Raw genomic sequence first — 5,192 nt, forward strand, 5'->3', positions numbered from 1 at the left:
CGCTTCAGTCCTGGCTGAAGAAACAGGAGGCTGGACAGAGTTTGGCTGAGGACTTCTTCCTCCCATGATACCAGTGTAAATATATCTGCCTATCAGCCTTGCTGTGTGTTATTGGAGGGGAGAGTGAGAGCTGGTCAGATAGAGAAACTGGAGAAAACCTTTTAGGCTGACTTCCACAGACATATATGTGTGTATATATATATATATATATATATATATATATATATATATATATATATATATATATATATATATATATATATATATATAGACAATACTGCTGCCATACGCAGCAGTTTGTCTCTCTGTGTGTCCTACGGCTGACTGGCGACCAGTCTAAGATGTAGTCTGCCTTTTGCCCGAAGTCAGCTGGGTTAGGCTCCAGCAACCCCCGCAATCCTTTTGAGGATGCGCGGTGTCCGTCTTCTTTTGGCTGGCCAAAAATTCAGTATGTCGCCCGCCTAGTGCTCATTGTTGGCTGGGATAGCCTCCAGGACCTCCCACGACTCATGTTAGGATAAGTGATATGGAAAATGAGTAATAATATAATTTCTAATAGTGTTTTCTAAGAAATAAAATATTTTAATTGACATTTTCTACAAATGTAAGAAAGGAAAATGCACTACAAACCATTGCGGAGCCTACATTAAAATTACTGTATGAAAATAGTGTTCTCCGTTTATATTTTATGATTTGGTTATTGTTTTGTTATTGGCCAAATTAATCTATTTTTTACAGCCAGTCATAAACTACATATTTAAGGCTTTGTGATTTATATGAAAGGAGTCAGATTTTTACAACACCATTTCATAAACACATATCTGTCGGGATTATACTGATAAAAAGGTAATTTCTCTTTTCATCTTTTTGTGAATTGTGAATTAAGACAACATTGCATTTCCCATGGTCCCTCTTATGCTCTCTGTTTGGTAGTTTGGATATATACTAACTAATAATATAATTCGACTATCAAAATAGTTTTCAATTAATGTTGAATTGATTGGAATTGTAATGATAAATGAAAATATCAGATATTGTACACAAACATTAAGAGTTTTTATTCATTTAAAAGACAAGCCAATAAAGACACAATCATAACATGCACAGAAGGTCCCCAAAAGCCAACATGTCAATTTAATAGACTAACAAGAATAAGAAGACGGCTAAATTACATTAAAAAAGGGCAGGTTTTACTGTGTTGCTTCACAATATTTTTTTGACTTAGCCATGAAGTGCCACCTCCATAACTGATAATACAATTCATGAATTTAAATGTCAGATTCACAGGTTTTAGCTCAAAAAGTTTCACATCTAGCTCAATCTCTGGTCGACCTGGTAGTGGGGTGCCCAAACGAGTTGCGATCAACTGTCGCTCATTTGTAGTTTGCACTCGTGTTATAATACATCAACAGGGGGGAAAACCAGGGGAATGTATGGGTTTGGAGGTGTCAGGTAAACAGCTTGGAGCTTTAATACTGAAATTACAAATGTAGGGCCTAATTTGGATACACCAGTGATATAACAATGTTTTTATTTAAAGTCAAAAAGTACCTTGAAAGTATTGAATTTTATAAAATAAACAGCCCTAACGACAGACTTCAGTTCTAAATAGTTAATTAAAGCACATAATAAACTTCACTTCCTCCAGTAATCTTACTACAAACCTACAAATTCTGTGAAAGACATAGCACAAATAAACGATAGCACATTGGAAGCTTTGTCTCACTTCAGATCCCTGCTTCTTAGTACCTATTTTAATCTCTTTCCAGCATAAAGACAACTTGGCCAATGTTGCCGAGGAGCCTCAACACACAGCAGTCAGACACATTAATTAAAACGCTTCATACTTATTTCAACTGATAAATAACACCCTTTTTGCAGTGAGCATACATGCTGATGTGTGTTGGAATGTATGCCAGAATGTCACACAATGCTACAAAATTCAAATATTTACATAAATGCGACTCAGGTTACAAATCAGTTGTTGCCACAAACGGGCACATTTTTCTAGAAATTTCTGTGAATGAATACATGCGTGCACACTCGGATGCACACACACACGCACAAACATACGCACACACACATACACAGACACTACACATTAAAAAAACGTTCAAGGGATGATGAGGGATCCTTAATTAGCAGGTGAAAGTGCTTTAGGAAAGTTCTGTCAGAGGGTTTGACAGTGTACACACAGTGTTTTAGAGAGATTCCTAAAGAGGTCACCCAGCCCTGGCTTAATCCTCCCCTTTAATTGGGCCCTATGTCAACAGACATGACAAGTCTCATCTGAACAGTATGACCAGTACATGAGTTCTTGCAACACAAAGAAGTAGCTGATGATCTTCGTATACCAAACAGATTGATTTGTGTGCACATCTGTATATCATACATAGCCAGTGCACAGCAGGATGTCATAATGCAATTCTCATGACACATGCTTTTGCATTGACTATGTGTCAACTCCACTGTTTATTGGCAATCTCCACAGACATTTAAATCAACTAATGACATTTTGTATTTTCTGTGATTTCTGGTGTTTTAACATAGATGCGAGTGGCGATTGTCTTAACTATACAGAAATATTGTATAAATGACATCCAAATTCAACATAACACTGATCAAACTGAGTTTGGAATGTTCATGTTGTTTTAATCAGTTCTAATAAATCACAAAATAATAGTGTTTTTGCCATGCTGATAAGGACTACCATTTAGTTGTGTTTGTTGGCAAACACTGGCATCTGTCACCCACAATCGGGTCTGAGAAGGCACTATACTTTCAATTGTATACTTTGAATAGAGTTAGTGTGAGACAAGATGTTTGCAGTAACATCGAATGAAAGGAAATTGAAAGGCTTAGAACTTTTTTTATCAGTTTATCTTTTTCCTTGGGGCGGCCCGGCGGATGAGTGGTTAGCGCGTTGGCCTCACAGTGGGGGTCCTGGGTTCAAATCCAGGTTGGTTCACCTGTGTGAAGTTTGCATGTTCTCCCTGGTCCTGCGTGGGTTTTCTCCGGGTGCTTCGGTTTCCTCCCACATTCCAAAAACATGCATGATAAGATGATTGGACACTCTAAATTGCCCCTAGGTATGAGTGTGGGCGGGAATGGTTGTTTGTCTCCTTGTGACCTGCGATTGGCTGGCCACCAGTTCAGGGTCCCCGCCTCTGGCCTGAAGTCAGCTGGGATAGTCTCCCACATCCCCTGCAACCCTAGTGAGGATAAAGCATTTCAGAAATGAGAGAGACTTGGACCAGAAGGTTCAATCTCCTTTAAGCTCCGGCTTAGAATTTGGAAACTCCAGTAGCAGATAGTCATTTAACCTTTAGGACCATGCCAAAGCAAATAGGATGGAGAGTAGCTCTGAGAGATAAGAAGGGGCAAGATCACTAATTTAGAGCACGTGTCAAAATCCACACCTTTGGATCTGAGATACTACACCATTTTGTGTGGTTCCATCTATCCATATTCTCCCTCTTATCTGAGATCAGGTCACAGGGGCATCAGCTTCTGCAGGGAAGCCTCGACTTAACTCTCCACTCCATCTAGTTCTTCTGTGATGATTTCATGGTGTTCCCATGCCAGCCGGGAGACACGGAACACCTCACCGGGGAGGAATCCTGATCAAATAGTGATCCACCTTATCTGGCTCCTCTCGATGTGGAGGAGCAGCCGAGCCTTTCTCGGATGACTGAGCTTCTCAATTGGTTTCTACAAACGTGGAGAACGTGGAAAGGAAATTCATTCAGGTCATACGTATTCAGGATATTTTTCAGTCACGACCCACAGTGTCGCATTCCGGTTTAGCTCTGTCTTCACCTGGATGGACCGATGCAGAATCCAGTGAAGACGCCGGACTGTTCTGCCTGTCGATCTCCCCAGCCATTCTTCCCTCCCTCACTTAGGGGAAGACCTCATATCTGACCTGGAGAGGATATGCCTTGCCTGTTTTTGAGATGTGGGGCAGAAACTGGACTACCTGGACAAAACCCACGCAAGCCTGGAGAGAACATGCAACCTCCAGACAGTGAGGACCTACCTGGAATTGAACCCTCGTTCCCAGAACCATGAGGTTCTGTAATCCTCGACCAGCTGGCCGCCCATATAATAAATGCACAAAATCATTTTTAAAAATCTGCCTTTATGGTCAGTGCTTGAATTCAGTAGGTGTGTCCAAGACGCCTTTCAATCATACTCCCGGTGCTTGCTAGCATTGATTTAATGAATTTAGTATGTTTCCTCTTTTGTGCATGTTTGAAACATCTAAAACAGAATACAATTCTGAAGGAGAAGACAGACTGTATAATGGCTAACTGGGGAGCTGGGTTTAGGAGGTGCTGCTGATGTGAGGTGGCATCGTAGTGAGTGAGACAGGGGATTTAGTCCAACCGGCATAAAATAACCTGAAAAAGACCTGTTCCTCCTGCATGAAATAACTGCAAAATGATCACTTGGTGCAGAGAAGACTGCCCTCTGTATCCCTTTGTTATCATAACAGTTGTTATGCCTCATTTGTAGACCAATTGTGAGTGAATGGCCATTGGATCAATTTTGAGAAAGAGTGAAATAAAAACCTTCTCATCTTTGTTCTTTTGCAGTTAAAACATGTCTTTGCCTCACTTCTGTCACTATGTTGTTGTTGATTGTTATTAGGGGGTCGTAGAGGATTACGGTAGCACTTTCTTTTCACGGTGGGTCTCCATTTGTGTTGCTAATGAAGTCATTTGTATCCTCAAATTTTTCATTAGTTTATATAACGTCACCATGTTGTTTAGTGCATTGTGGAATCCAGGAGATGCGTTGATTAAAGGCATTGTGGTCTTTGTCCTTGGCAAAATGGATGATGGATGATTTATAAAGTGGTAGGGGTGAGCCAGAAAGTAGTAACAACACTGGACTTCAAGTCGTGACAAAAACAACTTGCGTTTTGAACCCCATCTAAAAAAGTCAGATCAGAGTTTCTGCCTATAATTTAGAGATTCAGCACTCACTTGGACAGATATCATGTATTAAGAAAAAAAATCATCAATTTGAGTTCACAGCATCTTTACGTGTATATTTTTAGTTACTAACTCAGAAGTCAAGGGATCTGGGAGCAAATAGTTCAATCAAGCTGATTTTTTTGATGGATTTTCCTTGTATCATTTGTCATTTTGTCAAGTATTTCAAATTTACAAAAATACGTGGCACTG

The sequence above is a fragment of the Stigmatopora argus genome, chromosome 18, assembly GCF_051989625.1.
Source record: "Stigmatopora argus isolate UIUO_Sarg chromosome 18, RoL_Sarg_1.0, whole genome shotgun sequence".
In the NCBI taxonomy this organism is placed as follows: domain Eukaryota; kingdom Metazoa; phylum Chordata; class Actinopteri; order Syngnathiformes; family Syngnathidae; genus Stigmatopora; species Stigmatopora argus.